Raw genomic sequence first — 12,553 nt, 5'->3', positions numbered from 1 at the left:
CAATTTTCAAAATCCACTGTGTGGATTAATACTGAATGTGTGTTGTTGCTATTACTTGGGGTTAGGGTTAAAAGTAGAGTAATATGCTGGTGTTGCATTGGGCTTTCACATACTTTCTGCTACTTCATTCTGTAGCCGTGGTGGGCATTTCTTTCTGTCTAGCGCTGAACGCAGTCGACCAATCACAACAGACTGGGTCATCAGTCCAATCAATGCAGATTAGCTTCGCGCTAAGGAGGGGTTTAGGAACAAATGAATCGCTGAACAATTCATATGGGAGTCGTTGGGATAATTAGGTAAAAAAAAAATGCATATTATAAGACAATGAAAGTGTTTTTTGACCTTTCACGCATATCAGCATGTTGTTGGAGACCCCCAAAACCAAAATATGACCTTTTTTAATACAAAATAGGGGCTCTTTAAATAACGTTTTCCTCTGCAATGTCAGTAAATAAGCATGTGCTTTTAAATTGCTAGAGACGCGAGCTGAAATGGCAGCTGACAAGAGTGGTTGCTTCTTCAAGTGGAAATACAGACATTACTTTGATTTTATTGAGCGTACAAAACAAAAATATCGATGTAAAATGGAGTCTATGTCCAGTCTCTAAAGAACATTCGACTGCTTTTAACTCGACCAGCAACTTTTTCAAGCACTTGAACAGAAAGCATTCTATGACAATACTTGTCACCAAGGAGAACACCGGCACCCAAAAACACAGTGGTCCAACTCCGCCTAAACAGGCTAAATTGAATTTTTGTGCAGGATTGGGAGTGAATGTCAAGAGAAGCGTAGCAGCTTATGGGGCCATTCACATATATTGCGTCTTTTGCACACGCAAGTTTGCCAATGGAGGCACGTGGATTGTGCACACATATTGGGAGCGCATACTGTGCACACTCGCATTTTCCAGGCGCTCCAGTTGAAAACAAGAACAAACCGATCAGCTTTATGCTTTGTATATAATATATACATTTCGGTGGAAACCACCCAAACACTCCAGTGCTTGTGTCTTGATGTCATTGGTTACAGGTATCCTCATGTCTTCTCTTGTGTTAAAAAAAAAAAAGGTTTGAAACAAGTGAACGATCAGAGAATTTTAAGTTTTTGGTGAACTCTTGTCAAGCTGAACATGACAAGCTGCTGTGATCAACCCATTGTAATGTTTTCAGTAAATATTAAATTACTGAAAGACTGCAGTTTGCATTTTTATAGGTATACTTTATATGTTTTAAAAGCAACTTCAAAGTAAAATAATTAGTAATCTGATTACTTTTTACATTAGGTAATTAGTAATGTATTTAAATTACAATTTTTTGTAGTAGTAATTTGTAATTTATTACCAAACATTGCACCAAAGTGACCAATCAGCTGATTTCATTATGCTTGCCTTGTTTACAATGGGTTACTAGGTTACCAATGCTATAGTCAGCCACTTGTTGGAAACACATAGATTTTTTTATTTTTATATATATATATATATATAATATAAATATTTTTTTTTTTGGCAAACTTAAAATTGATTTACTTCATGTTAGGATGTAAACCCAGCTTATCACAGCAGATGTGATATAAAGCTCAAAATACAGTAGGCTCTCCTATAGGCTCTGCATAAACCCCAATGATCTCAATAACTTTCGATCTCTGTGCTTTGATACATTGGCCAGAATGTCTTATGGGATTGTGAGTACGCTCCATAACGTGTGGAAATGTGAGTTTCATTACAGTCTTACAAAGAGTCAACCCCATTGGTCATGAAGGCATCTGAAGCACACGGGGGTGGCTTTGGGCCCTACAGCGCGTCTGTGTGAGAAAACCAGCACCCATGCAACAAATCCAAAAGCGCGATTGGTTACAGCTCAGCTCCATTTCATGCGCTTTCAGACCACACGAAACAAGTTAATGTTCGCTTTTACTGTGTCAGAGTCGAGATGCCATTAAACAGAAGAGCGGGGAGAGATGTGTGATTTATCCGAGAGACGCTGAAGTGATTTCGGTGGCAGAAATGTTTATACTTATTGAGGCAAAGCAGGTGCCACTGTCATTTCCTATTGAGAGCTTGGAAATGTAGAGAAAAGGACTAATTTACCTTAAAGGTAGGTTTCACGTCTGTCAGGTTTTGTGTGTGTGAAGTGGACTGCAAATATATTAGATGCGGGGATGGTATAAATAACTCGCCGCTGTCACAAACACACATATTAATACGTACGTAAATACATACTGTCATAGAGATAAGGGCTCTAGAGGCGTTTCACGTTCCAGGCAAGAATCGTAGAGCTCAGAACTAATAACTGTCATATAAAACATAATGACCCACCTGAACTGCTTTATACTGTAGCTGTTATTAGTCTCTGTGATGAAGTATACAACGTTATTACATTAGTATGCATACATAAACTATTGCAAATATGCATACTAAACCATTGCAACTGATAACTAATAGCAGTCCGTTTTTTGACATTTGAGAGTTCTGGATAGAATGAAAAAAAGCGATGCTATTAAACAAAATGGAAGGGTCTGTGAATAGCATGCATTGTAGTGTTAAAAACAAACACTTTAAAATTAATGTTATTAAGACTTAAATAATAATATAAAGCTAAATATAATAATTATTTAAATAAAGGAACGAACGAAAGAAAGAAAGAAAGAAAGAAATGAATGAAACGAAAGGAAACGAAAAGAAATTAACAAAACAAACAAAACAAATGAAACGAAGCGAACAAACAAACAATCGAATGAATGAAACGAAACGAACAAACGAACTGAAGCGAATGAAACAAACAAAAGGATACGTAGCCACCAGAAAAGGATACGAATCCACCAGAGGCCGCTGTTAACTGACTGTCTTTCTGGCCAATCGATAACAGCGGAAATGCTGGGTTAGCGGTTAGCTGGTAGTGCGAAAACAAACAAAAGCCATCAGCGACGCAATACTGCACTTATTTTAAAGAATAAATGCAGCCATACATACCTCTGGCTGCATAATATGCACTCTCCAGAAATGTATACGAGGGTACGTATTCACAATGAGCTTGTGTTGAATGAATGAATGAATGGTTGAATGAATGAATGAATGAATGAATGAATGAATGAATGAATGAATGAATGAATGGAGTGAAATTCAAAAGTGACTTTTGACCCAATATATAACAAAATATAATCACTATCAATAGTACAACTACCACTAACAATATATCACTAACATAACATTGATGATTAATCAAACACATTCTTAATAGCTGGAAAAGAACAACTAACCATGGAAAATTGCCTTAAAATACTGTTACCATTGTTTCCTGTAACAGATTTATTTGCACCTCATACAATTTTCAAGGTCAAAAGATAGTCAAAGGTTGCTATTCAGGACACATTATGTTATTTAAAACTTGAATAGCAAGCAGTGTTTTTCTATGAAAAGGACTTCCAAAGAGAGGCTTGGTATTGTTTTTGTAGAGTCAAGTGGACTGCAGTGCTCTAATTTCACTCTCTACATCTCTTAATGTTTTCATTTATTTGGTGGTTTGCTCTCCATCTTTTACCATTGCCCAGTCTACTTGTCCTTGTACTTGTGACTCTTATTTTTGGGAATAGTTTTCTTTCAACCTCTCTTATTCTCATTCAGACAGTTTTTTTTAACCTAAAAACAAAGATAAATCTCACTCTTTTATCCTACCAATGGCAATCAATTCTAATAAGATTATAAATGTTAAAGACAAAATGTCACCCTATTTATGAATTATTAATTGATTGATTGATTATTTAATTAATCTACATGTTCATTTGTTTATGTATTAATTAAGAATTACTAATGTATACTTAATGTAAATTTACTTTAACTGTTGCTTAAATTGTTTCACTTGTGTTAGTTTCATTCATTCATTCATTCATTCATTCATTTAAAATCATTAATGCATATTAAATGTTACTTAAACTGTTGTTAAATTGTTACTCGTGTAAAAGGTTTAACATTCACTCATTCATTCATTTGTTTATTTATTTAATTATTAATGCATATTAAATGTTAATTCACTTAAACATTTTTTTTAATTGTTACACTTTGGTTGAAGTTTTAACTTGCCTTCGTTCGTTCGTTCGTTCATTCATTCATTCATGTCTTAATTTGAAATTGTTAAAGCGTATTAAAAGTTACTTAAACTGTTGTTAAATTGTTACACTTGTGTTAAATGTTTAACATTCATTCATTCATTCATTCATTCATTCATTCATTCATACATCAATTTATTTGTTTATATATTCATTTTAATGTATTAATGCATATTAAAAGTTAATTTACTACAACTCCTGTTACAATTGTTATACTTGTGTTAGTTAACATTCGTTCATTCATTCATTCATTCATTCATTCATTCATTCATTCATTCATGTATTTATTTAAAATTATCAATGCATATTAAATGTTAATTTACTTAAACTGTTGTTAAAATTATTACACTTGTGTTAAAGTTAACACACATTGATTCATCCATCTATCCATCCATTCATCCATCCACCCATCTATCCATTTATGTATTTATTTAAAATTATTAATGCATATTAAATGTTAATTTACTTAATCTGTAGTTAATAATTGTTGCACTTAACGAAGTTTTAACACAAAAAGTGCAGTTAGACAAGGTACTTGTTTTTTGGGGTTTTTCTTAAGAAAAGCACTGTTGTAATGGCTTGTAGAATAGCAGTTTTTCATTAGCAAGCTGCCATATGGCAGTAACCATCTATTAGCATAGATAATTGATGTGGAAACTTAAAAAAACATTAAAGCTCAAAAAACACAAGCAAGACTGTGTTCAAATGTGTGTTCAGATGCTTGCGATCTCATCTCAAGCTGCTTTTGATTAATCAATTAAAGATTTTGTTTGTCGGCCATGCTAGGATCACGTTAGGACATACAGACCAATCAGAAAGGAGTGGATGATTCATTGACACTTGACAAACATAGGACTTATTACTGTTTCTATGGGAACACAAAGCGGAGAACGATCACATAAAACTGCGTCAACTGCCATCTGAAGGTGTAAAACACGTGCAATACACATACAGCAATGTATGATCTAAAAGGTGACACTTAATTGAGGTGTATTAACTTCACAGTTACATGATATCACATGGGAAACTATAAATAAAAAAGGCTACACGTGGACAACAAACTGAGTGATGCACTATTAAAAATATCACAGACATTTAAGCGGATAGAATATGATGTTTATTTCAGGATATTAAAATGTTAGATGTATTTTTTCTTGTAAGTAATACTAAAAAAGCTTTTAAAAAAGGTATGATATATGAAATATGAAATTCATTCATTCATTTTCTTTCCGGCTCAGTCCATTTATTATTCCGGGGTCGCCATAGCGGAATGAACCGCCAACTTATCCAGCATATTTTTACGCAGCAGATGCCCTTCCAGCCGCAACCCATCTCTGGGAAACATCCATACACACTCACTCACACTCATACACTACGGACAATTTAGCCTACCCAATTCACCTGTACCGCATGTCTTTGGACTGTGGGGGAAACCGGAGCACCCGGAGGATACCCACGCGAACGCAGGGAGAACATGCAAACTCCACACAGAAACGCCAACTGACCCAGCCGAGGCTCGAACCAGCAACCTTCTTGCTGTGAGGTGACAGCACTACCTACTGCGCCAATATGAAATTGTTATTAACATTTTTAAAAAGTTTTAATTAAGTAATTTATGCATTATTTTACATTTGCCATTAAAGTGTGTTAAGTAGTATGTGATACCAAACAATGTTTTAATTAATTGTTTTTCAATGAATTGCAATGTGGACAATTCGATATCTTCATAAATTATGACATACTGATGTCTTTTATCACAAATGCGCCATGTCGAGATAGCTTACTAAGGCGCCCTCAGCTTACTATGATGCCCTTGCCATAGTATGCTACCGCGACACAGTTAAATGACTGACTGAATTAAAATGCTCATGGGCTAATTAGTGAGTAGGCTCATTCAAATCTTCAGTGTCCATATATCTGTGTCACTGCCTGGTGAACAGCGCTGATAATTATAGCCAATCACAGTAATTTCTGTTGAGCACATGAACAAAATGGTCAGTCGTAAGTGTTTAAGAACTCACTTCACAATGCTCAAAAAAACAAGAGGGCAAATGATAGTACCTCATTGCTTATTTGTTTTTTTGTTTGTTTTGTATTGTATTCTGCACTTTTGTTACAAACTATATGTGCATGTGCTAAACATTTGTATCATTTAAAAATTAAATAGACATTTCCTTCAACTGATTGACTAAACACAGTTTATTGATCCCTTTAAAAACTATTTTTAAACCTATTCAGTCTTTATCTGAAATCCTAGACTGTGTTGAAGTAATTTTTTTGCATGGATGTATCCTGCTTATTACTTTCCACAAAAATTAGGAACAAAATATTGCGTTGAGTCTTAATACTACATACTATGCAAAAATAACTTTTCCAAGGGGTTTACAAAGTTTTTTGAAATTTTTTTGAATATTAACTTATTATGGTAAAACTGCATACACAGGGATCGAAATTTTGACCGTTTGGTTGCATATGCGGATGAAATTTTATCTATGCGACCTCAAATATATTTGGGAGCATTTGTGTGAGTGCACAAAATTGTTGCTGTGCGATCAGTTTTCACTGCAAGATGTTCTCCAGATGTGCAGTTTTAGGAGACATTCACGCAGAATGCATCTTTACACCTAAAAACTTAAAACACAGCGCTCGGGAATAGTTTAAAACAGTCCTCGTGTCAACTTCCTACAGTAAACAAATCCCGTGATGCTTGCCCGGCCTTCAAGCTCTACTGATTGGCACACTGCTCTAGAACTGTACGCAAATGGGTTGGTTAATATCAGCTGTCAATCATTCAGTCGATGCCATAACCCTTCATGGGATGACGAAGCTACAGCGCAAAAATGTAAAGTGCTGAAGATGAGAGAATAAAAAGCACACTGACAGATTTTGTTTTAAAAACCACCTAAAGTTACAAATAATGACACATCTGATTAGTGGTACACTTTTCAAATAGTGGATAAGACTCCCTGTAAAGTTTTCAGGAAACAGTGGTTGTCACTCAGTCTACACATTTTAAGTGTGAGATGTTCCATTTAATCCTTCATTTAATCGTCAGGATGATTTCAAATGCAATAAATCTGTTAATATAAAACTTGTAGTAACGGTGCATATTATATTAGATTAAATTAAACTTTATTGTCATTACACATGTACAAGTACAATGCAACGAAATGCAGTTTAGGTCTAATCAGCAGTGCAATAGCAGCAAGTGCAGGATACAGGTATAGTGGGTGGTATATATAAGGTATATAATTCTTGGTGGGTGTGAGTAAATTTTTAAAATGCAACCACATTTTTAAAGTTAGGAGTACCAGTGCTACCAAGCAAAAAGGTTCATCTCGAGCCCTGATACGTTTTTTTTTTATAATCAATGTTGATAAAAACTGCAAAAACACTTTGATTGACATTCCTTCGTTGTACGTGTCCAGTAGTGACAGTCTCTCCCACGTTGTGGCTGGCCCCACAATCTCATTTGAATTTAAAGTGACAGTCACGAAATTGGCACAATTAGGATCAATGTCTTGAAGGGGCAGTTTCAGAGTCATATAATAATAAAATCAAAAATAGTAAAAACAAAGACTTATTACAGATACAACTCTTATTAAAATATAAATGTAAACTCTATTTGAAAGAAATGAAACAGCAGCGATCAAACGAAACTGTGGACGAGTCTGCACTGCAGTGTAAAAGAGCACACCTTGTAATAGAGCACAATAATAATCCACTGTCATGTCGCACGCATGTGTGTGTGTGTGTGAGCAGAGGAAGTTCAGACCTCTCTAATTCCTGCTGAATGAAATGTCAGCGCGTGGCGGGGGGCTTTTTAACTCTCAGCAGTGGGGATCTTGGTGTGGGGGGCCGCAGGGGGGGTAAAAGGGTCACAGTGTGTCTAGAGTTAGTGTTGGGCTCTTTGTTAGCCGGAGCTGGACTCCTGAAGTCAGTCAAAAGACCCGCACGGGGGGTCGAGAGGCAGAGACCTGCCGAGATCAATATAGCGACAGGGGGTCCATCCTCTCACAGACCCTTTCACTCCATCACACACACAAGCTTATCCACGCTGGCTCATACAAACTTAGGAGAAAAATAAATTAATTTGATGTTTTCCTGCCGCGCATATGAATACAGTTTGACTGTTTATTTTGATGGAGTGTAAAGAAATATTGCTTCTAGAATATGCATACACAGTGAAATGTAATAAAAATGCATTCACAGTGTATTATGTATTCATGATATTTTATAAAAGCATGATATATTCTGTGTGTATGTTCTTGTTGCATGGTGGCTCAGTGGTTAGCACTGTCACCTAAAAGCAAGAAGGTCGCTGGTTCGAGTCCCGGCTGTGCCAGTTGGCATTTCTGTGTGGTGTTTGCATGTTCTCCCTGTGTTGGCTTGGGTTTTCTCCAGATGCTCGGGATTCCCCCACACTCCAAAGACATGAGGTATAAGTGAATTGGCTGACCTAAATTGGTAGTAGTGTGTGTGTGAATCTGAGAGTGTATGGGTGTTTCCCAGTACTGGGATGAAGCTGGAAGGGCATCCACTGCGTAAAACATATGCTGGAATAGTTGGCGGTTCATTCTGTTGTGGCAACCTCTGATAATCAGAGACTAGGCTGAAGGAAAATGAATGAATAAATGTATGTTATTATATTGAGGAACCGTACAGAGATAAGCATGCATTTCACCTTGTATTAATGTGTATTTAAATCAAATATAAATGTCTAAAGATTTAGATTTTTTGATTTTTATACTATAGAAGAGCAGAAAACCACAAATACCAACTATTTTGATGTAAATTTAAAATATTTAGTGGAATACACTGTTTAATCAAAATAAGATTTGTCAGTGACATCACAGAAAAAAAAAACCCTAAGGACTATAAGAAGTAAAGGTCAATAAAGCTAATTTGACCTTTTTATGACAAAACAAGATTAGGTCAGGTTGTAAAATGTCATCTGGTACAACCTTCTAAACTATATATTTGTACAATTGCATACATTATCCTTGAAAAAAAGTATTTAAACACACATCCATAGGGTAAAGTAAAAATATGTATGTTCTGTTTTTTGTTTTTTTATCTGACATGTACACCACATTGTAATGTTTTCTTTGAATGAGAGAACAAAATCATTGTCACATAACTGTGAAGTAAATATTTTAGCCTACAAGACTGGTTACTCAAAAGACTTATTCAGTGTGGCACATTCCGTGTGTTTTTTTTTTTTTTTGGACATTTACATTTTTTCTCCAAAACCTACTAACCACGCATAATATATACAATTAAAGTCAGAATTATTAGCCCCTGTTTATTTTTTTCACCAATTTCTGTTTAACAGAGAGATTTTTTCAACACATTTATAAACATAATAGTTTTAATAACTTATTTCTAATAACTGATTTATTTTATCTAAATAATATTTGACTAGATATTTTTTAAGACACTTCTATACAGCTTAAAATGACATTTAAAGGCTTAACTAGGTTGATTAAGTTAACTAGGCAGGTTAGGGTAATTAGGCAATTTATTGTATAATGATGGTTTGTTTTTTTTTCCTTTCCTTATCTAAATATTTCCTACATAATGTTTAACAAATAATGTTTAATGTTTTTCTTCTGGAGAAAGTCTTATTTGTTTTATTTAGGCTAGAATAAAATTAGTTTTTAATTTTTTAAAAACATTTTAAGGTCAATATTATATTTTCAATAGCCTACAGAACAAACCATCATTATACAATGAATTGCCTAATTACCCTAACCTGCCTATTTATTTATTTATTTATTTTTTTTTTTGTACTAAAAAGCACAACTATTTTAGAGTTGACTCATCTTTTACCCCAAGTAGTGTAGTTTACTTGATTTAAAAAGCTGTGCAGCAAGGTGCCTTACAATTTATGTTGAGTCAAAGTCTTTTATCAAAACAAATGGGCTAATGTCCACTAGGACTTTTAATTTAGAATAAGCTTCCTGTGAACTGTCATGCCTTTATAAACTCACTGTGTTTTGATTTGGTTTGTTTAAAATCTGATCTTCACTGCTTAATTGAGAAAAAATATATAAAGTTGGTCTCACACTAGACAAGAAACACTGCAATAAATTATATTGTTTCACATAATGTAATAAAACCTAAAATGTGTTTAATTAAAATGTATTTCAACCAATTAAAATTTTCAATGGAGTTTCTGTGCTTGCCTGCTGCTCCTGATGGTGTTTAAGCAAATAAATGAATGCTTAAGTCTATTGAACTGACTATCTTTAGTTGAAATTACATTATCAATGCTGTAAAATTAACATTCCATTCATTGAAAGTACAGCTGTGGGTGACTATAGCTTATGGAACAGGTTTAGGCTACATTCTGGCATTATAATATTTGAAATTTGGAATAAACGCTATCATACCTTTATAAAATAAAACCAAAAAATATATATTTGCCTAAATTCACACCTACTTAATCCACTATAACCAAAGAAAATTACAGATTGTTTTTTCCCTCCATAGCGGTGGAACAATATGTATGGTGTTATATACAACCCTTAAAAAAATTACTTCGGAATGACACAAGTGCATGCTTCATAGCCCTTTTTTAAACAAACAATAGTGCTCATACTGTAATTAATAAATCTGAACAGCTGTGCATAACCAAGTACGCAGTGAAATGAATCACTCCGTAAGGACCACGTCAATGCATCTGATACTCTGCACAATAACAACTGGACACCTTGTACACCAAGGGCATACACAAACACACACACACAGACACACACACATACACCCAAACATGTGTGTGCACACATACACAAATGTGAACAAAATCAACTGTGAAACAGGCACCTTTCATTTCAAGCATTTAATTGGAAACACAGAACTCGCACACACATTTATTAAATTTCATACACACACACAAACCCACACACACACACACACACACACACACACACACACACACACACACACAATACACACCCTGGGGAGGTGCAATACAGCAAAACAGGGTTTTTTCAAGCTGCGTAACTGACCCCTCCATCTGGTGCAAAACAGGCTGTTCGCGTCAGGCACCATTTCCCCTTCCTATTGTACACGAGCCCAGGGCTACTGTAGTCTGTGTTATTGGACCATAAGCTTCTAGAGTTGGATAATCTATAAAATAGCTCCCCACTGGCCCCGAGTAACCCTCACACCAGAACTCCACACACACATTTAACTTATTCTTTACAGAGAGACAATGTGAAATGTACATTTGTTCACATTTTTTATATATGTAGGTTCCTAGGCGTTGTTTTTGTTTTTTCTGTTTTCTTTTTATGCTAATGTTGTATAATGTGCAAGGAGATTCAGTTTCATCTCAATGTACGCATATATTGTAAATCACAGAAGTGCTGAAAGTCTGAATGTTTCAACCACATATCAGAGGTGTGCCAAATATAATGCAACTAAAATGAATGAATGAATGAATGAATGAATGAATGAATTAATCTGATTGAGCATTTACCAGTGGTGTAGGAAAAATAAAAAAGTAAACAAATGAATATTTGAGTGATTGATTGAGTGAGTGATTGAACAAACAAGTGAATGAATCAGTGTGTGAGTGATTGAGTGAGTGAGTGAATGAATGAATGGATGAATGAATGGATGAATGAATGGATGACTAAATAATTACATACATGAAAATACATAAACTAAAATGAATGAATGAATGAATGAATCTGGTTGAGTATATACTATTGGTTTGGGAAATTAAAAAAATAAATAAATCATTGAGTAAGTGAGTGAGTGAATGAATGAATTAATGAATGAATGAGTGAAAAAGTGAGTGAATAAATGAATGAATATATGAACAAATGAATGGGTAAATAAATAAATCAGTTAGTTAGTGACTGACTGACTGACTGACTGAATAAATCAATGAATAAAAATACAGTGAGTGTGCGAGCAAGTGAATGAGTGAATTAATTAATAAAAGTAGTGAGTGTGTGTGTGAGTGAATAAACAAATAAATAAATGGGTGAATGACTAAAATGAATTAATAAAGTAGTGAATGAACCAATGACCAACATACTAAATAAATAAACACATATAAAAAACTAAAATGAATAATTGAAGGAATAAATCTGATAAATGAATGAATGAATCTGGTTGAGTATATACTAGTGATTTGGGAAATGTAAAAAGTTAATAAATAAATCATTAAGTGAGTGAGTTATTGAGTGAGTGAATGAGTGAATTAATAAAAGCAGTGAGTGTGCGAGTGAATAAATTCAACTGCTTGTTCCTCGTGCATATCAATTATCAAATATGATAAATAGATAAATAAATAAATAAATAAATAAATAAATAAATAAATAAATAAATAAATAAATAAATAAATAAATAAATAGATAAAAAACTGGTTGCAAATGTAAGCGTTTATTTGATAAAACTTCCAGAAAGTTCTGGCCCTCAATAGGATTTTGGAAG

This window comes from Danio aesculapii, chromosome 4 (genome assembly GCF_903798145.1).
Source record: "Danio aesculapii chromosome 4, fDanAes4.1, whole genome shotgun sequence".
Taxonomy (NCBI): Eukaryota; Metazoa; Chordata; class Actinopteri; order Cypriniformes; family Danionidae; genus Danio; species Danio aesculapii.
The sequence above is the reverse complement of the archived record's forward strand: the minus strand, read 5'-3'. Positions refer to the sequence as shown.